Here is a 23,929-nt window from a genome sequence, read left to right as displayed (position 1 = left end):
ATATCTCTTGATGAGAACATCCCACTATTTTTAGCCTCATAATGAATGCCTCTGCCAATACTCACAAAAGGAAGAGAATTTCAATTTTTTATCACCTATATAATCAGCAACATTTCTTTTCATAAACATATACTACATTTACTACTGGATAGTTATGGAAGATGAGATGTTCTCCTTTCTGGGTTGTTAGCAGCTGTAAGAATGATGTGAAGTACATCCCTACTCCCTTCATAAAATGTTTAAATATATATTTCTACTTTTCCAGTCAATGGATATGAAAGAGAATTTTTTATCATTCACATAAATGAAATATTTCTTGCCTAAAATGGAAGTGCTTTGGATATTGTTCAGTTTAGTCACTTTACCTTTAACTGGCTCTATATTTTCTAGTAAAGATATTAACCATAACAATATTTTTCATCAAAAACTCATAAAATGTATTGGCTCCTTGCTTTTTACCTAGGCCTCCACTCTGCAAATTGAGTGTGAGAACGTTTTGGAAACATGACTGGCATAAGAGGAAATAGGTGAGTCCTGTCAGATCTGTTATGAGAAGGTCATTTGTGAAAATAAATAAATTAAAGTGGTAGTCATTAAGCAACAAGTTACTTAGATCATTATAAGTTTTTAAGAACCACTTAGGAAAAAAGAAAAAACAATCAACTTTACATCCGTGTTGTGAAATGTATCTAATGAAACATTTTTTGAAATGTTTAAAAATGGCAGTGATCACAAGAAATTCTAGCTTAAGAAATACATGGGAAATGAATATGACTGTAATTTCTTAAGATTCTCAAGAATGATAGATCTCACGCTATTTTATATTAGATTAAAAATGGTAGATCCATTTTTTTATTTTCATAAAACAGACAATCTTGATTTATTTTTCAGAATTACTTTGTGGGCTCTGTGGAAATGTCCCAGCTCCCTGCACTGGAGAAAAGAGAAACTACCATACTTGAATAGCTTTGTAACACTTATGAGCTTATGTGTGAGGAGGGTATAATTTCAAAACTATAATATGCAGTACTCTGGGATATAAAACTAAAGACCTCTTTGAAGCAATTGTGAATGGAAGTTCATTCCTGATTTGGCTCTCTGCTTGTCTGTTACTGGTGTATAAGAATGCTTGTGATTTTTGCATATTAATTTTGTATCCTGAGACTTTGCTGAAGTTGCTTATCAGCTTAAGGAGATTTTGGGCTGAGACAATGGGGTTTTCTAAATATACAATCATGTCATCTGCAAACAGGGACAATTTGACTTCTTCTTTTCCTAACTGGATACCCTTGATTTCTTTCTCTTGCCTGATTGCCCTAGCCAGAACTTCCAACAGAATCCAGCTTACAAGAGATGTAAAGGACCTCTTCAAGGAGAACTACAAACCACTGCTCAGTGAAATCAAAGAGGACACAAACAAATGGAAGAACATACCATGCTCATGGATAGGAAGAATCAATATCGTGAAAATGGCCATACTGCCCAAGGTTATTTATAGATTCAATGCCATCCCCATCAAGCTACCAATGACTTTCTTCACAGAATTGGAAAAAACGGCTTTAAAATTCATATGGAACCAAAAAAGAGCCCGCATTGCCAAGACAATCCTAAGTCAAAAGGACAAAGCTGGAGGCGTCACGCTACCTGACTTCAAACTATACTACAAGGCTACAGTAACCAAAACAGCATGGTACTGGTACCACAACAGAGATATAGACCAATGGAACAGAACAGAGTCCTCAGAAATAATACCACACATCTACAGCCATCTGATCTTTGACAAACCTGAGAGAAACAAGAAATGGGGAAAGGATTCCCTATTTAATAAATGGTGCTGGGAAAATTGGCTAGCCATAAGTAGAAAGCTGAAACTGGATCCTTTCCTTACCCCTTATATGAAAATTAATTCAAGATGGATTAGAGACTTAAATGTTAGACCTAATACCATAAAAACCCTAGAAGAAAATCTAGGTAGTACCATTCAGGACATAGGCATGGGCAAGGACTTCATGTCTAAAACACCAAAAGCAACGGCAGCAAAAGCCAACATTGACAAATGGGATCTCATTAAACTAAAGAGCTTTTGCACAGCAAAAGAAACTATAATCAGAGTGAACAGGCAACCTACAGAATGGGAGAAAATTTTTGCAATCTACTCATCTGACAAAGGGCTAATATCCAGAATCTACAAAGAACTCAAATAAATATACAAGAAAAAAACAAACAACCCCATCAAAAAGTGGGGAAAGGATATGAACAGACATTTCTCAAAAGAAGACATCCATACAGCCAACAGACACATGAAAAAATGCTCATCATCACCGGCCATCAGAGAAATGCAAATCAAAACCACAATGAGATACCATCTCACACCAGTCAGAATGGCAATCATTAAGAAGTCAGGAAACAACAGGTGTTGGAGAGGATGTGGAGAAATAGGAACACTTTTACACTGTTGGTGGGACTGTAAACTAGTTCAACCATTATGGAAAACAGTATGGCGATTCCTCAAGGATCTAGAACTAGATGTACCATATGACCCAGCCATCCCACTACTGGGTATATACCCAAAGGATTATAAATTACTCTACTACAAAGACACATGCACACGTATGTTTATTGCGGCACTATTCACAATAGCAAAGACTTGGAATCAACCCAAATGTCCATCTGTGACAGACTGGATTAAGAAAATGTGGCATATATACACCATGGAATACTATGCAGCCATCAAAAAGGATGAGTTTGCGTCCTTTGTAGGGACATGGATGCAGCTGGAAACCATCATTCTTAGCAAACTATCACAAGAAGAGAAAACCAAACACCGCATGTTCTCACTCATAGGTGGGAACTGAACAATGAGATCACTTGGACTGGGGAAGGGGAACATCACACACTGGGGCCTATCATGGCGAGGGGGGAGGAGGGAGGGATTGCATTGGAGAGGTATACATGATATAAATGATGAATTGATGGGTGCTGACGAGTTGATGGGTGCAGCACACCAACATGGCATAAGTATACATATGTAACAAACCTGCACGTTATGCACATGTACCCTAGAACTTAAAGTATAATAATAAAAAAAAAAAAAAACAACAACTAAAGACCTGTGTTTTAATTTATAGGGATTAATAGACATAAAATTATCTACAATTAGCTTATGCAAATATTATAGGTAAAACATAACTGAAGTTATACAGTGTTATTATGTTAAGTTCCTGGGATTCAGTTCAATACTTCAGAATAATTTTGATGAAAGAAATCAATTGTAAAACCAGTTTTCTAAAAAAGCAAATATATATTTCTATTTAAAAATTGTTCTTATAGCCACTGTATTAAAACACTATATTTTGTGTCATTCAATTTAAATAAATCAACTCAAAAAACTGTTTAAGTATCTGGAAAAAAATCTGAACTAATAATATTCAATTTATTAAAACCCTTCTAACAATACACATTTGAATCTCCAAAAATCATAAAACAGGATTGCTTACTTGAGTGGGTAGGGAGATGGAACATAGTTCATAGTAGTTTTTAATCTTAAATCTTAAGCATTAGGAGTTTTCTTTACTTCATTACTTTTTAAAATGGACCAGCCTCTAATGTGGAGTTATTGATCACAAATGCTCAGAAAATAGACCTCTGCAGTGATTCTACTGCTTTGAGCTTCTGACCAGTCTCTTTCCTGCTATAAAGTGTTAAGAAGTTCATGTAACATATTAGCACAGCCTTACAACACTGTTCTTAACATCTTGTGAGAAACACACGGCTCTCTTACTTTATGGTTGGATTGTCAGAAAGAAGAAAGAGATTAATAAAATCAACTCCTGAAGTCAGAATTTCAAGAAAACAAACCACATGAATGTATGAGTTTATTATTTAAATTAAGAGAAACAAATTTTGTAAAAATTAAAATACCCATGTTTAAAAAGAAAATTCAAAGACAATAGGTAATCAAGATAGGTGAGAAATAATGGATTCAGCAAATTACACAATATCTGAGCCTCATAAAATTCTGAATTAGTTTGACTGATGAAGGAGACACCGAACTCTGCTATAACTTTGTTTTAGCCAATCAAACTCTGTAAAATCAAATCATCTTCACAGTATTACAGCCATCTAGAGAAGTTTTCGTCATTTTTACTTTAATCTTCACAAAATATGCCTTTATTTTGTCTAGAAGTAAGACAAAGTCCAAAATGCTTTGGCCAGTCTATGTGGGCCCTTTGCCCTTTACTGACACCCTCCGGTCCTTATTGCTAAGTCAGCTGTGACAGACAATCACACTCTTACCTCTACCCTGAAAGTGGTCTAGATTTTCTAAACTGTGAAGTAAAAGAGACATTTAAAGAAATACATATTAGCCAAACCTGGTACATTTCTAACAGATAGTGCTACTTAATTGGACACATAAGATTGAAGTAAATTTTCACAAGCTACTAATTTTAATGATTCATCTTACATAAACATATTCTATATATAGATTCACGATCTGATTTCAGTTTGGTTCCCTAAGAATTGTTTCAGACCACCTAATACCTGAAGTACTGACTGCTCATCTTGAGAAACATTCAGGTATTTCAGCTATTCATTTAAAAATTCCACAACTGTAGCTTTTGTGATGTATTTCCAAAAGCACCTTGGTATACATGTGCCTCACAACTTACAAAGTCTGGCATTTAGTTAATCTAGGTGATTATATTTTTATTTAACTTTTAAGAATCTAACTTTCTGTTTAGTTGTCTATGGAATCAGAAAGAAATTAAAATTAGCAGTTTTTCTCCTCCTTTCTCAATTTTCAGAAGTTTTAAATAATTTAAAGGATACACCAATTCCTAAGCAAAAACACTGGCACTTGTAATAACAATTTCGCTGACTTTCTATTTTCAGATAGGCTTTAATATTATTCCTCACACTCCAGCTATTTTTCAATTTATATTCTTTATATTGCATTTTCCTTTTTGTAACTTTAACTCTGATTTTGTTTTTGCTTTTCCTCCCTTTCACAGACTTAGATGATCTTTGTATGTAATATCTTTAATTTGTTATCATTAGTTTTATATGACATATTCTCAGTCACATCTCTTTTCGATTAAAGTCAGAGCAAACTTATGCCTGTTAAGTTTCAGACTCAGTACACTAGTCTCCACATAACTTAGAATAATTTGAGCATGAAATAGGAGAATATGCAAGCAACCATGAGAATTGCCCAAAATTGACTACAGGCATTTTCAAAAACAGGAATGACCTAGTCATTATTTTCTGAAATACTGAGAGTCACAATATTAATCATAATGAACTCCCTTAAGCTCCCCATAATGGTCATAAGTACTTCTGTAGTTCTGTGGCAATTTAACAGTAATCGATGATATCTGTATTAATTTTTAAATTCAACTATTTGTCTATATTTTTTAAATGCTAGTATTCTAATGAACATCTACGTCTTTCATCCTTATTTCCACAGTCGAAATTGAGAATCAGAGTAGAAGTTCTGGCCCTCTAAATGATTTTCTCTTTTAAATTAAGAAATAAATGAATTAAATGTAGGTAAGGCATTGAACATACAACAGTTTAAAAGTTTTTTGCTTCTCACCTGCATTTAAATTACCACATGAAATTGTATTTTTCTTGGGAGAACGGTTCTAAGATTTAAAAGTAATATAGTTCTAACATATGTAGTGGATTCCGGTTCTTTCGCAAACAAATATAGTTGAAACAACGTATTGTTCAGGTCATCAGAGTAATTCTCAGCTTACAGTACATCAGGTTTATATATGTGCAAATTGATATTCTCTTCCATATATCTCCATACAAAACATGTTAAGGATGTCTGAACATAATTTTTTAACCTATCACAATCCTATACAACCTTCAGAAAAAAGCTCAGCATAATCCAAGGTACAGTTTTTCTCAGTCTCACGAACTTTGTAGAACTCCACTTACAGAGCATCCCTACTGAATTTTAACAAGTTATTGCAATGCCAGATACCCAATTATTTAGTCTCAGAAACTCATTGCTCAAACGTAAGACATACATCCAGTACCTGAGAACATCCTATTTTCCGAACATTTAGTTTCCTTTGTAGAAACATCCTCACTTTATCCTGGCATTTATCGCCTTGCAATTTACGTGTAGGAATTGTCTACTCTTATTTTGGGTGGCATTAGGAGATACACAAATGGGTTATATTTACTCTTGTTTCAACTTTTTGCCATAATATCCTAGCAGAAAATAAAATCGTGTTTTCTTTCTTATATTTTAAAAAAGCTTCATCTTACAGTTTTTACATTCTGGCAACATGGCAAGAAAGGATGGCTTTGCAGAAGCCAGTGTGTCAAAAATCCTAAGTGGCTGGGAGATGAAGTGCACAATCACAGAACGCAGTCACTGGCAAAGGAATGCCAGCCACTTACCAATAAGATGCCAGACTCCACTGTCCTTGCTCTGTGACTCTCAATTCCTGTCTCCCATCCTCCTGCCCATCAGCACAGTTCAGAGAGAGCGGTTCCTCGGGTCCTTTGCAGCCTGTGGCAGAGGCGAATTGCAGAGTTCTTAATCATTCAGAGGGAATCCTCCAGCTTGCCCTGCCTCTTGCAGCAGAGGGGACCCAGGTCACGCATCCTCTCCGCCCCGAGCTTTAATGGCACTTTGGCTGCAGCCTTCTCGCAGTTCCGCTCCCCCAGCCGTAGTTGGTTATATTGGGAAGTAGGTGCGGCGCCTCCTCCGGCTGGTGTGTTTGGGGCTCGCGTGTTTTCCTCCAATGCGTCCGCGCGCCCTGCGCCCCGCGCCTCTGACTGGCTGTGTCCTCCCGGGGCGGCCCCTCGCCCCTCCCCGCCCGCCCGCGCTGTCGCCGGCGCCCGCGTCCAGCGCCTCACTGCCTCCTGCTGCAAAGGTTCATTTAGCATGTCCCCGGGCTTAACGAACTGTGTGCCTCCAGGAGGCTTCTCTGTGTTTCTCCACTCGCCTCACTAGTCAACCGGCATTCTCCTTCCCTGCTAAGTATAGAGGACGTGTCCCCCTCTCCCCGGCGTTTCTGCTCTGCAACCCCTCCGTATTTAACATTCATAGATTACAAAGCAAACGTGCTGGCTGGAGACACGGGAGATCCAGGCGAGGGTCCCTTCCTCCGCTCCTGTCTTCTCTCTGATTCCTGGAGTCCCCAGCTCACACCTCTGACAGCAGCAGCACAGACTGATGCGTTCACTTAGGTCGGTTTGAGACTGGACTTTTTCACTTTGTAGAATTTTCTGAAGTCCAGAATGGGAAGCACTTCTCTTTTGTTTCTGCACTCACGAGTTTCACTAAGGACTATCAGGCTCTGCCTGTTTATATTTCTCTTTGATTTGGGGTGTTGAGTCAGTTCTGAAAAAAAAGCGAAGGAATGTTCTCAGACAGCAACCTTTTTTTCTGAATTTTTATATTACAATGGCTGTAATTGGAAAAATAACACAGGTAGTAAATCCACAGTGTGGCAGCTTTAGTGCCATTGTTCTGCCAGTCCTCCTCTCTACTTTTTTTTTTTCCTCTCAGTCTTTGAGTCGTTTTCCAATTCCCGCGATTGGTCTGATGGTAACTGGGTATTTGTTAAATAAATTATATGACATCTCCTTTGCAATATATGTCCATAGAGAATGTGGTTTGCACCTGTATTTAATGGAAAGGAAATCTCACTTACTGCTTTCTATTTCTGTGTCTATATAAGAAACTGCATGGGAGTCTAGGGTCGCACCCTGTGTCCGCTGGTGTCCGTTTTTCATGTGTGTTTGAGAGCAGCCTGACCCTGGACTGACGCTGATTCCTCTGCTCACTGAATCCCCTGATGGGGTCTGACTGGCTCTAATTGGCAAGGAGAGTACAGTGCCATGCAGCCTGTAGCTGGAAGCCGTCTACCACTAGCTCTGTGTTCTTTCTCTTGCAGTTTTTCTGGTAATTAAAATTAGTCTTTTCCTGTTTCTTGGCTGCTTATCATTCATCCAATGATGTACAAACACGCAGTCTCTGCTTTTAATCGCTACCCTCAGGATCTAGGCTGATTGCTTGTTCTGTAGCAAAGACAAATTTGTGTGCATTTAATGCTTCTCCACCCTTCCGTACTTTTTATTTTCGTGTTCCTGCTTTCCAGTAATTAGGTTATCTTCTTTATGTGTTAACTGAGAGATGGTTGTGGAGATTCCCCTTCTGTGGCTTTTTGTCTGCCCCACTGGATCTTCTCCTCTGTCGGGCTGTTGGTTCACAGAGAGAACTACCAGGACTTTTATAACCACATTAAATCACAAAATAAATTCAAAGTGTAGGAGCTCTAACGCATTCTTTTTATTGTGCGATGAGGTTTTTGTCTTTAAAAGTGTAAAATTTAGCACATGTAGCCTGAAAGAGGAGTCGGGAGTGTAGAAATCTTTCTGAAAGTTGTCTTCCGAAGTCTTAGAACTCCATTCTATATTACCCATAACCTGATAATTTGGGCATTTTGAGTCATTATATCATGTAATTTCTTTCAACTAACTTTGCTCTGGAAAGGATAAGTTGGCTTATAAAAATCTATTCAGTTTTAAAAAACAAATAAAAAATGTAAGCCAGTGAGATCAAGACAAAGGGTAAAGTGATAGGAGGAGAAATACGATGAAGCCAGAAATGAGGTTTATAGAGAAAACTGCACTGATATTTTTCTTACAAATGGTGCTAGGCCTACCATTAAGGTTGTTAACAGCCAATGTAAAGAAGGAAACACCATCGGTCACATGATTCATGGTGCCCTCCTACCATTAACATGAACAAGAAAATTTACCTTTTACATGATGTAAATGGACTAAATATTTCTCCTTTCTTAAGCAAGAACTAAATAAAAGCTTTTAATGTTTTTACTTTTTATAAAGAGAGCAATATTATCACAAGAATATGATGTGAATATATTTTTGAAACAGATAGATAATGTAATAGCACTTTTCCTTGCAGAGTTATCTGATAATTTAGAGGGAGGGAAAGGAAATGTTGAATCTGTTTAATTAAAAATAATAAGGTCTATTTCTGTCAGTTCAAATTTAAAATATTGACTTCAGTCATTATTTGGGGGTAACTAGGTTACCTGGCTATACTTCATTCAGGACCCAGAAAGAGTGACTATATTTATTCTTATTTATTTTATGACTTTTAATGTTCTAATTTGTAATAATATACAATTATATATTCCCTATTATTATCTGTATATGTAATAGACAAACTGTTAGTCTATGTGACTCATCTTTCTCTAGAATTTTGCTATGACGGAGTTAACTTATGTGCTATATATTTTTAAAATCTTGTGCTTGGAGAGTAGAGGCTCTATAGATGAGGTACACTTCTGTAACCTTTTATATCCACAGTGTTCAGGTTTAAGCAGGTCAATGTCTGGAATCAGAGAAACAACGGTGCTTAAAATAAGAAACAAACAAAACTTCTTGTTAGAGGTCCACTAAAAAGAAAAAAAACTAACTGTGTTTTCAAAGTAAACATAAAATCTTTTCACATATCATGACCAAGATTTTCTACTATTAACATGTGAAAATGGGATTTGTGAAATAGTTGTTTGGATGTAAGATTTGTATTTAAAAGGTATAACAGTATGTATGTCCCATTATTAAATTCCAATGCTGTTTACTTAATACAATGGCATTATTGAAAGATCACTGATTTTCTCTATTTGATGTTAATGACATTTTTGAATTAACCAGCTCATCCTGTACCCTGATAAAATATCATTTGTACATTAAGTTAATTAAAACATTGTTTGTAAGTGGGTTAAGTGGTTCAGTAGGTGCTTTCTCTATGCTATGGTTATGACACCTCTACCTAGCTGTCATGTTGCTGATCTGATCTTGTTGTCTAGCCATCTTTGTGTAAATGTCTTAATCTCTTTATCTCATTGTCCCCAGTGGGCAAACAAGCAGATGCAGCACATCTGTAGCAGTTGAGTTGCCTCTGAGCTTTTGTCTTGTGCTACAGATTTTTATTTAAATCATGCCCTCCTTTCTCTTTCTTTTTGTTTGACTCAGATAAGGTTCTAGGTTCTAGTTAACAGATCGTAACTATTATTATGTTCCATCAAATCATAGCATAAATGTAGGGAAGCAGAGTAATGGTGAATTCATGTCTAGATCAATCATCTTTCTTGGATCACCTGCCTTGCCTACTGGAGATTCTTTTAGCATTTGATTTTCTGTTTTGATGTTTTAATCCTCTATGGTAATGTGTTACCAAGAATGGTGAATGTGTAAGTACTAAGATAAACATTAAGGGAAGCAAAAGCTTGTATTTTCAATATATACCATTATTCCCTATAAAAGTGCAAAGTAACACATGAAGAAGCAAAAGTAAACTTTTACTTGAACTGGACAAAATATAATTTTAATTACATTTTGAGTTTCTTAGATTAGTCTTAGTACTCATATCACAGCTGTTTTGTGAAAGCAGAAGTAAACATATCTTAATCAGACTTGGGAAATATACCAACTTAATTAATTTAACAGCTGCTTCAGTAAACAACACTAAACAACATAGTTTACTTTGTGGATGTCTTGATAACATCGGCAACCAAAACTATTAAGAAGTATGAGAGAGGAACTCTAATTCGACTGTGGTGGTCAAGCTTTTGGTGGTCACAGTACCAACTCTTACTTACTTACAGAAGCTGCAAATATCTAACCTCCTTTAGGGTGGAATTTATGCTCACCCTTTGTGACATTTTGGTCCAACCATTTATGCAAACCATAAACATTTGCAATTAATTAAGATTTTAGAAAATAGAAGTAAAAGTTGAAATCTTACTAATTTAAAAGTAAAGTTTACTTAGTTTTCATCCAGTCGATTCCTTTAGATACGCATTTCTATTTTTTTCTTGGATCTATTTTAAGTCTCAGGATCTCTATCAGTTTTAATTCACTTACTTTTACAGATGTCTAATTTCTCTTTTATGTAGCATTCTTTCACCAAGACCTTTGGATATAAAGTTGTTTCTATAAAGAAACAAAACCTAAGATTAATTTGCTCATGACCAAATAGTTCTCTGTGTTGTCGCTGTTGACATACTATTCTTCTCAGTATGGGATAAAAATATCTAATGGTTCCTTATAATTAGTCTAGTTTGTTCTTTATGGTTTTAAGGGATGACCACATGTGTGCTGCATCTTGATCATTTTCCATCTCTTCCCTGTCTCCCAAGTCTGTCAGGTACATTAATTTGACCTGTCTTTGATATTTGGCCCTACATTAAAATAATCATCCTTCAAAAATATTGCTATCAAATACTATTCCCACCTGTATATAATAGCCATTCCTGGTCTCATCTACAATATTGCCAAAATGTACTTAGAATCCAGCTTAAAATACTTTGTGTAGATCTTTATGTATAGAACTAGACTGTATGCCTCCTGTGGACCAGGAACTAAATTCTTCCATCCCTCAATCTGATATACTGTGTTTTTAATTTTTTATTGGCTGAGTAGCATCTATATAGAATGTCTCATTTGTTTTTCTGAGACTAACTCCAAGAGACTACATTATAAAGAAGAAGCAGAGTATTTTCACCACCAATTTTTTTTTGTTCACCAGTAAGCCAGTAGTTATCCATCGTTACCACCAGATGGCACTCATGCTCTAATTAGCAATGCCATTTAAGTTCGACCTAGGGATGTTCTGATTTTTTAGGGAACTGAGAGGAACCCCAAAATAGCAGTTGAAGCTATAAGAAAAGTTGTATCGATTATTTGACACGAAGTATCTAATAAATACATTGGCAAACTGCTAAATGTCAGAATCTTTCATAGGTGCTTTTACACTCAGTGGCAAAACAAGAGCTATTAACATTTGTTGTGGGCTAAGTATACACTAGGCATGTAGGCATGCTTTAGATAAACTGTTTAATTCTGTATTAATGATCTAGTGAAACACAAACCTAAGTAGAGGGCCTCCACCATAGCGTTCTTAACTTGTTCACTAAACAAATCCCCACTGTAATTTGAATAAAACAATTAGAACACCACAAAACAAATTGTTTGTATCAGATCAGATTAACACACCTCACGTACAAATAATCCAATTAATGGGGAATAGTTTTAGCACAAGTGCAATGCAAGGTAAAATACCAGAATAAATTTAATTGACAGTTTGTGGCATTTGCATATACTCACAGGGATATATGGTTCATTCAATTGACATTTATTAGGAATCTACTACTTTAAGAACTGCACAGAGATGAATACATTTACATATGAGATTTTGGCAAAACTTTTGGTATACAAATGTGTAATCTCACCTTCTAGTGTTTTACCTGAATATCTTATTCAACTTGCTAATTGGCATATAACAACCTGAAGTTTTGGAGGAAAATACATTGTTTTCACATGTGCTGTTTTTTTCTTTTTCTTTTTTTTTTCAGAAGAGACTGCATTTTGTTATATCCGAGTTATTTGCCATAATCCTTATTTATATCTAGTTTTCTGTGTTTATGAGTTAGAAGATCTTTTCCCTATTACCATATCAGGTTCAGCCTGGCACCTGGAAATGGAATTGTGTCCTTTATACCGGAACTACCATCGGCCATCACTTAGGGTAGCGATAAGGGGGATGAGGGCTCAGCTGGGAATTGTTTTGATGACGCAGGAGGCTCCCTCTCCAACAGCTACATTGGCTTTGCTTGCTGACAATGGTAAAAACTTGCTTTGTGTCTGTGAAATCTCAAGATATAATTTATAAGCTATGCGAGTACAGACCTAACACCAATATTTTATGCTTAAATAGCACCTTTCTTGTAAGGATCCCAAGCCCACTTAATATGGCAACAAATATTCATCAATGTATTATAGCTACGTGACACCTCTTTTATACACCTCTTATTATTTCCTGTTACACAAATTTTATATGACAGAAAAAATCACAGACTGTGAACCTACTTTCATTATAATTGGTGACAAGCTGCTCCTGGTGTTATGAAAATAAATTACTTCAGGTGCCAAAGTATAATATAATGCAATTTTATTATCAAACGTTAATTGATTATTAATTATCAGCTCGCAAAGTGCTGACAGTCTCCTTGTAGTAAGAGAAAGGAGACTAGGTTGGACAGTCTCAAAGAAAGGTAAAAGGCTGAGCAAGGTGGCATCATGTCGTCTCAGGTGTTTGTGTTAAATGATGCTTGCTAATGAGGTAACAAGATACTGATAAGAATCCAGAGCAGAAGAAATCATATCAGAACCCACTGGACGCCAATATGAGACAAGAAAAACATGGCAATGCTTGCTGAAAAACGAGAGCAGTGGGTGTTCCGTACTCACGGCAAGCCTTAGAATAATGCCAACAACAGTGACAAGGCCGGAAGTGTACAAAGTATGGTAATTTAAATCTATGCAATTAATGTGTAATGAGATATTTGTATTAATGAAAACTGTATATTTGACCAAGAGACATTTTAAAACAGTAATAGAATAGTCACTGAAACCAGAGCTTTTGGATATGACAAGAATAATGGAAAAAAATCACTTTTCTAGCCAGATAGTATTTTTTTTTTTTTTTAAAGTTGGGTGATAGTTATACTAAAAGCATAGATTTCAGCACAGGGTAATACATGCATGTAACAAAACTGCACCGCACTTTCTGAGTCTATACGAATAAATTTTCAAAAAATAAAAAAGAAAATAAGAGCAAAAAGTACCTGATTTCTGGACTCATGGACAACTCTCCTGGGAAGACTGAGATTTTATAGGCCATTTCCACTCCAAGCCCTCATCCCTTATTCCAAGTCTACTTTGCGTGTCAGCTATTCCTTGTGCATGTTCTTCTTGGCAAAGCAGGGCACAACTGTGCCAACCTTCTAAAGTGAGCAAGCTGCAGCTGTCCCTCTCACCTTCTCCTCAACATCCAAAATAGAATTGCAGACCTTTCCCCAAAACTTTCCCTTCTCTTACCTCTATTCTCATATGGCCTGAATGAGAGTTCCAACTTCTAAGATTCTCTTAGAGTACAGTTGACACTTGACCAACACAGGTGTAAACTGCACAGATCCATTTATACATGGGTTTTCTTCCACCTCTGCCACCCCTGAGACACCCTTCCTCCTCCCCCTCCTCCTCTTCAGCCTACTCAAGAGGAAGACAAAGTCCTTTTTTTTTTTTTTTTTAACTGAGTGGGAGTCTCACTTTGTTGCTGCCCAGGCTGGAGTGCGGTGACAGGATCTCGGCTCACTGCAATCTCCACCTCCTCGGTTCAAGTGATTCTTCTGCCTCAGCATCCCTAGTAACTGGGACTACAGGCGCCTGCAAACCAAGCCTGGCTTTTTGCATTTGTAGAGAAGGGGTTTCAATATATTGGCCAGGCTGGTCTCAAACCCCCGTCCTCAATTCATCTGTCCATCCCAGCCTCCCAAAGTGCTGGGATTACAGGCGTGACCCACTGCGCCTCGCTGAGGATGAGTCTTTATGAGATGATCCTCTTCCACTTAATAAATAATAAATGTTTTATTTTCCTTTTGGTTTTCTTAACATTTTTTCTCCAGTTTATTTCATTGTAAGAATGGCATATATAATACATAGGACATACAAAATATATGTTAATCAACTGTTTATGTTCTTGGTAAGTCAACAGTAGGGCATTAATTAAGTTTTGGGGGAGTCACACACTACATGCAGATTTTTGTGTGGGGGTTGGTGCCTCTAACTCTTGTATTATTTAAGGGTCAGTGGTACTTGGTAATAATACAAAGCTTATCCTGATTTGTTCTCAATGGCAATTGTTACTTTAATATGAAAATACGCTCTGTATGAAGCTATGGGAAATACATTTATTTTTAAAGTCTAAATTGTTGGCTTTCATATTATTCTGATATGGAGCAAAACATGTTTGTGCTTCATACTTCACTAACTCTTAACTGCAGATAATGCACACAAGTGTTGAATAAATGAAAGCACAGGAACCATTATTAATATTAAAGAAATGTTAACGTGGCAGTCCGAAAGAATTAGGAGGTATTCTCTCTGACATCTTAGTTGGACTCAGGTTCTTAGTGGAGGTACGGCTTTGCTTACTGACAGCAAAACTTAATCTAGTAGAAATAGCCACGAACATTAAGCTTGTCTTTCTCAAAGTACCTAAATTTGAGGTAGGATATTTTATCGTATATATTTAAGATGTATAACATGATGCTTTAAGAGATATAGATTTTTTACATGTGTATATATGTGTATATGTATGTGTGTATAATTATTATAGTTAAGCAAATTAACCTATCAATCATTATGCTGTACAATTTCTTATTTTTATTATTATTTATTAGGCATTCATCCTACATAACTAAAAGTTTGTACTTTCTGACCTGCTTCTTCCCATTTCCAGCACTCCCTGCCCTGTCCCAGTAACGACTATTTTTTAGATGCCACATATGAGATTATGCAATATTTTTCTTTCTGTGTGTGGCTTATTTTAGCTAACATTATGTCCTCTTTTTCTCATTATAAATCAGTGTTAAGATTATTTCCTGTAAGATAAAGTTTCCAAATAAGTATCTACACTCATATAAAAGCGCAAACAAAATAAAAATAGTTTATTGTTACATCTCTCAAAGCAATTTGAATATTAACTAAACGTCTTCTTAATATAAAATTTTCTTATTAACAGTTTAAAAAAGAACAAAAAGAGGGGGGTGTTCCAATTGTTGCTCAAATTATACTTTACATGAGTAAATATTTATTCCTTCTATTTCCTATATGGATATTTTTTCTCTTGATAAGTATTATTGAATAACTATATATTTTAGGAAAGAGTTCTGAAATGAATTTTTATTGACAAAATTCTAACCCGAAGTTCTCTATGCCACTGTTACTTGGATGGGCATATTTTAATTTTTTACACGATAGATTGATTTGATAATTAATACAGATTATTTTTAAATTCCACACCTTCCTTTAATAAACTTTTAAATTTACTGATTCCATGACAACTGTGTCACATACAAAGATACACCATCTTTACTTTCAAGGAGCTTATAGTCCAGATATGGAAATGCAATGTTCAATATGGTTTAACAGAGATACTCTCAGGCCAGTGTAGGAACACATGGTGAACACCGTGCTCCTCAACATGCGTAGAGGGGAAGAGCCCTTCATGGAGATTGTACATTTGAAGAAGAATTGGCTGGAGGTGTTTAAAAATATCTGTATCTGCATCTCTTTATATCTGTACATCCACATCTTTTTTATTATGCCGATATCTATACCTATATTGATGTCTGTAACTCTATTTATGTGAATATCTGTATACATCCCATATGATAGGAGCATAGTGTGTTGCCTCAGGTTCATGTGTTTAGTAAATTTAAAATGAGTCAGTGTGGGTAGATGTGTAGCTCCTGGAAAGTGCAGAGTGGGAGATGACATTCAAATAAGTAGCAAATCATTGCAAAGTTTAATCAAGGGGAGGTAAATATATAAATAGGACTGAAGCAGAAAAAGGAATTGGGAGCTATTATAGTATTTGAAGTCATGGATGATAAAAATAATGAACTAAAAAATGTGGCTGGGCAAGGGATGGCAGAGGCTTTTAGGATAGGGAATAAGAAGGTGTTGGGGACTAATTGATTGTGGGGAAGGGTGACAAAGAAGACTCACTCTGCAATGCCTCTTTTCTTCGGAGAAAGTAGAACTACATGAACATGGTGAAAAAAATAGGTAAGAAATAGACTGTAACCTCACAGAACTGAGCTTTCATTGGTGTATTTAGACCAGTAAATAAGATGTCCAACACGGTCCATAGTGCTGAGTGGAACAAAAAGGTAATTCCATTTTCTCAAACGTAGGGGGTTTAGCTGAGACAGAGACACATATTTAAAGGATAGAAAATGAGTCTAGTTTGGGAGATAGTGACATGGATTCAATTGTGCATGCTTGGGAAGCTGTACTATATAATATTGAGTACCTGTAATTAAAGGTCAGAGATGCTGTTTTGAAAGTAGTTCAGTAGAGTTGGTAGCTGACGTGAGGAAGAGATAAGATTCGCCTTTTCAGAATGACAGCAAGGTAAGAGGTTAGGGCCAAAAATGGAAACTTGGAGAAGGCTACATTTTAGAGTCACAGGAAGTAAGAGCCCATAATGGACACTGAGAAGGGAATATCACGTAGGTAGGAGAAGAACCGCATAAAAGATGGTCAAGGAAGCCAGGGCAGGACAGAATTTCAAGAAGGAAGGCATGCATGAGTGTGTCCAATTTAAATAAGTTAAAAAAGGCAAGAAAAGAAAACTGATTTTTCACTTAGCAGTGAGGAGTTTGGGAATATACACAGCTGTATTGCAGCTATGAAATATGCCTCAAACGCTGTGAATAAAATAAAAAGGTCATCATTTGGATATATTTGTTTTAATAACAATATAGAAAAAGAAAGAGTGAAAAAAATGTTCTACCTGATGCAATTTTTTTTTTTTTTTTTTGGAGTTAAACTTGAAATCAACAGTACTAGTAGTTTTGAGGAGTTTTTCCCCCACTGGAGATAAAATAAATCATAACCCATCATCCATCTTACCACCTTTTTCTGTTGTTGAAAGTGAATTCAGTGTCTAGCAACTAATCCGTATATGAAGTATAAATATAAATTTTGTGTGCACATATATATGACACTGCATTCATATATTTTAAGGATGATATGTTCTTAAAGCAAAAACCACATGACAACACAGAGCTGTTACCAACCAATGGACATGATGTTGTAACAACACTTGTCAATTCCCAATTGAGAGAATCTAGGCTGCTTGAATATTTAAGGAATACATCTAAGACACAGGGACACTTATTTTCATTTCATATTTGACCAAAATTGAATGATTTTTCTTGAATAAAATCCAGTTAAGATTAATCATATCTTGTTATTACCTAATTTCATTATTAATAAATGAATTTAGCTCAAATATATTGTCACATTCTTAACTGTAAAATGCTCTCCAGTATATGTTCATTGTCACTAATGATTAGAGTTATAAATAATAAAATTTTGAAACTCAAATCACTTTTTCTAGATATGAACAGGATATTATACATAACATCTCTCTAACAAATAAAAATAAGAGTTCTTCATTCAGGACTGAACCTATACAATTTACTCAGAAATTATGTGCTAAACTCTGAAATAGCAAAATATAAACAAAAAAAGAAAATATATTTCAGACTGACTATGAGACCACCAAAACAAATTAAAATATATCCTAGGTGTTTTCAGAGGGAAAAAAGAAAGCAAATTAATAATGAGATATATTTCTTTACTCAAATAATGAACAATGCTTTCCTGAAAACATTTTATTTTCCATACAAAATAATGGACTGGTATGATTCTGAATTGTTATCATATCATCATAATGTGAGATTATTTTTGCAACCTCTTTTGAGCTCATTATAAGTTAATTTGCCATATGCATTTTTAAAATATGTTTTCACTTTCTGGAAATTTATGTTTAAATTTGGTCTTCCAACATTTTTATTTAATGTATAAAAGGTGATCAGAATACATACATTTTGGTTTATGCTTGTAGACATGAATTTTAATTAACTCAGCAGCAGCTGATAATAAGATTATTAGCATGTACAAAGTGTGCAGTTAATAGAAGCAGAACTAGAGGTAATTCGTGGAATCAGGTGTTTTTTCTACCGAGAAAGAGTATCCTAAATACTAATTATTTATGCCAGTCCAATCACTGCAAATATCATTAATAGTATCATTAAATCAATTGTAACACTACATTATAAGCACTAAATTGACTTACTGATTTGGTATCAGATTGGTGCAATAATGAGCTTATTAATATTTTCCAGGACTTATGCATATACACTGGGACAACTTGGATGTTTTGCAATAAACATTTATTGCTATTATTTTTTAAAGACAGGCTTACTGTGACATTGGCACAGTGTCTCCATGTCACAGACATTTAAATTATTCAGTGATTTTTAAAGATTTTTAATTGTTTTTATGTACTTATTTTATTAATAAAGCTCTTATAACTGTCATGAAATAAAAATGTTGTGCCCTTATAATTGCTAAAGTGGAATGTAAACAATTTAGCATTAATTATTACTTGAAGTTCCAAGTATTTTTCTTTTCATGCTTCATTTTGGTTGCCCATGAGTGTGGTTTGGAGATAGTTGCAGGAAACCTCCAATCCTTTGCTGTGATTTCCTTATTCCTATATAAGAGGCATTTTTGTCTATAAGACATGCCAAGTGAGATACAGAGAACTAACATGTACCTTTGATTGTGTTTGCAATGTGTTCTTCGTCCTCTTTCTTTATTTATTCCTCCTCCTTTATCTTTTCCATTCTTTTATTTTTAATTCCTTAACAAAGATACATATGGAACCCCAAAAAAACCAGTGACCTCTGTATCCTGATAAATATATTTATTTAAAAGTATTTAGAACTGAAATTCTCAAACTTGATGGTCTCAGAGCCACTTTGCACTCTGAAAATATACTAAAGATCCCAAAAAGTTTCTATTGCTGATTAATAATTTATTAATATTTACTATGTAAGAAATTAAAATGGAAATAAGTTAAACATACAGTGATATATTCATTTATTTAAAATAGCAATAAAATGAACCACTTAATGCTAGCATACTAGTTTAATTAAAAAAGACTATATTTTTAAAACAAAAATGGTGAAAAGAGTAACATTTTATAGTTGTCAAAACTTTAAAAATATCAGCCTTAACAGAAGGCAGATGGTTATTCATGTATGTTTGTACATTTAATCTGTTTCAGTATTACATGGGATATAGCTGCTGGAAAACTCCAGTATACACTTATGGAAGAATTAAAAGCAAAAAAGGTAAATAACATTTTAGCATTGCTATGAAATAGCATGACTTCATGTAACCCCTGAAACATTGTAATACTTTTCCGAGGACACCAGAATCCTAGGAAACTCTTTTTGAAATCACCAGTTTTGAAAGTACAAGTCGACGAGTGCGGTGGCTCAAGTCTGTAATCCAACACTTTGGGAGGCTGAGACGGGCGGATTACGAGGTCAGGAGATCGAGACCATCCTGGCTAAAACAGTGAAACCCCGTCTCTACTAAAAATACAAAAACATTAGCCAGGCATGGCGGCGGGCATCTGTAGTCCCAGCTACCCAGGAGGCTGAGGCAGGAGAATGGCGTGAACCCGGGAGGCAGAGTTTGCAGTGAGCCGATATCGCCCCACTGCACTCTAGCCTGGGCGGCAGAGCGAGACTCCGTCTCAAAAAACAAAACAAAAAAAAAATTGTATAAGCCTTATAAAGCAGAATGATTTTACTAATTGTGCCAATAGATGAATTACAATTATTACTATCTCCATATACATTTATGTGTCTAGATTTGTCTTCACTTTTATCAATTTAAAAAGCTACTATATATTCACGATATAGAAAGCATTTAGCTATTTAGGTTGTAGGACTACAGAACTCCAATGGTAATCTTCTTGAGCCAGCATTTTGTAAAATGTTCTTTTCTGTGTTTTACGCTTGAGCATGTGCTTAAGCAGTTACACAAAATTTCATATAATCAGCAGAAAAATTATCAGTAAAATATTTTAAAATCTCTCTCCTTCTCTCTCTGTCTCCCCCCCGTCTCTCTCTCTCTCTCTCTCTCTCTCTCTCTCTCTCTCTCCCTCTCTCTCTCTCTCTCACACACACACACACACACGCACTTCTTAGTAAGTTAAGAGAATATAGCATAATGGTATATTTACTTCAAAAAAAAATTCATTCTAAGGACAATGAATCAAATGAACCCACATAAATTTGAGCTATCTTCAGCTAAGTCTGAGCACCGTTATAATTAAATAATCACCAAACTTGCTTAGAAAATTGAAAGGCAGTTTAAGTATTTAAGACACTGTAAAGCATTAAATAAGCAAATCTCCTCCTAAGAGAGAAAAATTTTAATATGTTTTTCTGCCAGCACTGTCTTCATGCCCCTTTCCACAAGTCTTCTCTCAACATTTTATAAGCCTTCAGTTACCATCAAAAGCTCTTATTTTCTAAGTATTCTCAGTTTCAGATCACATATAATCCTGTTTGAGTTTGCTTAGTTCCTTTTTTTTTTTTTTTTTTTTGCTTTCCCATTTTCTCTTCTGTACTCTTTACAACTCTGCATTCATGATGTGACTATTGATTTCCCTGCTCTTCCAGTTCTATTTCCCCTCCCATTACCAATAATGCAGACAGCGAAAGCCCAGCTGGCTGAGCAGGCAGAGATATAATATTCTGTAGAGGCTGAGGTGGATAGGAGGAAAGGCCATGGATACTTATAATTTTTGTTCTTCTTGTAAAAGCAAAATAGTGAATCCCAAAATGTAAAATAAAAGATGTTAATTCATGTCTGTCCATTATTATGGCTTCAGCTCTTTCTATAGAACATTCTACTTGATTCTGGATGAATAGCCATTCTGAAGGATGGATCAGTACATAACTGAGAATGCAGGTACTTTAAAAAGTAACTGAGTCTCTCACCCAATCCTAAAATGCTATATTCATGAAGTGGGAGTAAAGGGGTGTTCTGAAGGCACTTTCATGCCATGAAATGGCACCTCTATTCCTGTCCCCTGTGGGGAAAGTTAATTTTTAGCTCATACTTCCATCAGAAAGTTACTCTCCTGCAACAAAGCAAGTTTTTTAGATATGCCCATCTTTTATTCATTAACAAAGAAATTAATGTGCAGAAGGCAGAGGACCCTCAGTTTTGAGAAGGGTAGAGCCCAGCAGACACCATGTCTAAGTTAATAAGCAAAGATATCAGTTAACAACACATAACAGAACATGTATAGGATAAAACCAAAATCTTAGTGATCATATTAATAATAAATAAATCATAAATATTAAACAAACTCTAAATAAAGTTATTTAGAGAACATAGTAAACTCTATCATGACTCTATAAATGATATTCAAAAATTCAATTGCGTAAAATAGTCACATTACTGCTGAACATAGCGGAATCCATTTTTATTTATATTTTATTCAAATTCACAATATGAAGCAACACACTAATGAAAGCTTCTTAAAGTTATACATGATAAGCTAATTGTAAAATGGCGGGCTAGTATTTACCAAAGCCTAGGAAAGTAATTTTTAATAAGATACCAAAGTTATAAGTCATATGATTAATAATGATTTCTATTCAATGTAAGTTAGTTAAAGTGAAGAAACACATGTGCCTGGGAGAAGATGTTTATGTCATCTAAAATAGCCAAGGTATGGGCAAAGACTTCATGACAAAAACACCAAAAGCAATTGCAACAAAAGCCAAAATTGACAAATGGGATCTAATTAAGTAAACATTTAACTAAATATAATAAAACTAAAGAGCTTCTGCCAGTAAAAGAAACTATCATCAGAGTGAACAGGTAACATGCAGAATAGAAGAAAATTTTTGCAATCTACCCATCTGCCAATGGTCTAATATCCAGAATCTACCAGGAACTTAAATTTAAGAAATTCAAGGAAAAAAAAAAAAAAGAAGGGGGCAAAGGATATGAACAGACACTTCTCAAAAGAAAACATTTACATGGCCAACAAATATGAAAAAAGCTCAACATCATTTACTATCAGAGAAATGCAAATCAAAACCACAATGAGATACCATCTCATGTCAGTCAGAATGGCCATTATTAAAAAGTCAAGAAAAAAAAAAATAGATGCTGGTGAGGCTGTGGAGAAATAGGAACACTTTTTCACTGTTGGTGGCAAGGTAAATGAGTTCAACCACTGTGGAAGACAGTATGGCAATTCCTCAAGGATGTAGAACCAGAAATACCATTTGACCCAGCAATCCCATTACTGGGTATATACCTGAAGAAATATAAATCATGCTACTATAAAGACACATTCACATGTGCACATGTATGTTTATTGCAGCACTATTTACAATAACAAAGACATGGAACCAATCCAAATGCTCATCAATGATAGACTAGATAAAGAAAATGTGGTACATATATCTTATGGGTTACTATGCAGCCATTACAAAGGAATTAGATCATGTCCTTTGCAGGGACGTGGATGAAGCTGGAAGCCATCATCCTCAACAAAGTAACACAGGAACAGAAAACCAAACACTGCATGTTCTCACTCATAAGTGGGTCCTGAACAATGAGAACACATGGACACTGGGTGGAGAACATCACACACTAGGGCCTGTTGGGGGGTGGGAGGGATGGGGACAGAATTAACAGGACAGATCAATAGGTGCAGCAAACAACCATGGCACATGTGTACCTATGTAACAAACCTGCATGTTCTGCACGTGTATCCCAGAACTTAAAGTAAAATAAAAATAAAAACAAAACTGTCAAGGGATAAATATCTATATCATACATATTAGTCTCTTTTCATACTGCTATTAAGAACAGCCCAAGACTGGGTAATTTATAAAGGGAAGAGGTTTAATTTAATCACAGTTCAGCATGGCTGGGGAGGCCCCAGGAAACTTACAATCATGGTGGAAGGTGAAGGGGATATAAAGCACCTTGTTCACAATGCAGCAGGAAGGAGAGGTGCCCAGCCATGGAGGAAGAGCCCCTTATAAAACCATCCGATCTCATGAGAACTTACTCACTATCATGAGAACAGCATGGGGGAAACTGCTCCCATAATGCAATTGCCTCTACCTGGTCTCTCCCTTGACACATGGGGATCACGGGGATTCCAATTCAAGATGAGATTTGGATGAGGACACAAGCCTAACTACATCAAAGTACTAAAGAATATCTAAATCAAATAAAAATAATTAGAAAAACCAATATAAGGTGACCAAGGGATATTAATGAGCAGTTTAGAGAACTATAGGCTTGAACGGCTAAAAAGCATATAAAAAGATACTTGAATCTACTAGATATTAGAGAAACCCAGACCAAAAGCAATTGTAAGATTCTAGTTTACATG

At 35.5% G+C, this 23,929-nt stretch overlaps 1 protein-coding gene and 1 long non-coding RNA gene across 2 annotated transcripts in view; one reads left to right on the top strand and one right to left on the bottom strand.

Moving 5' to 3' along the window:
* Positions 1–6,738, bottom strand: part of CNTN5 (contactin 5) — a 1,344,835-nt gene extending 1,338,097 nt beyond the window's left edge. Inside the window, exon 1 of the mRNA XM_033204902.1 lies at positions 6,418–6,738. The gene's annotated coding sequence lies outside the window, so the exon portion shown is untranslated. The remainder of the gene's footprint in view (positions 1–6,417) is intronic.
* LOC117080178 overlaps positions 1–23,929 on the top strand; it is an 87,395-nt gene that overhangs the window by 26,767 nt on the left and 36,699 nt on the right. The window contains exons 3-4 of the long non-coding RNA XR_004435745.1: positions 464–527; positions 19,769–19,835. This is a non-coding gene — a long non-coding RNA (uncharacterized LOC117080178). The remainder of the gene's footprint in view (positions 1–463; positions 528–19,768; positions 19,836–23,929) is intronic.

This window comes from Trachypithecus francoisi, unplaced genomic scaffold (genome assembly GCF_009764315.1).
Source record: "Trachypithecus francoisi isolate TF-2019V2 unplaced genomic scaffold, Tfra_2.0 Lachesis_group8, whole genome shotgun sequence".
Classification (NCBI taxonomy): Eukaryota; Metazoa; Chordata; class Mammalia; order Primates; family Cercopithecidae; genus Trachypithecus; species Trachypithecus francoisi.
Note: the sequence above shows the minus strand (reverse complement) of the source record. Positions and strands in the feature narration are given on the sequence as shown.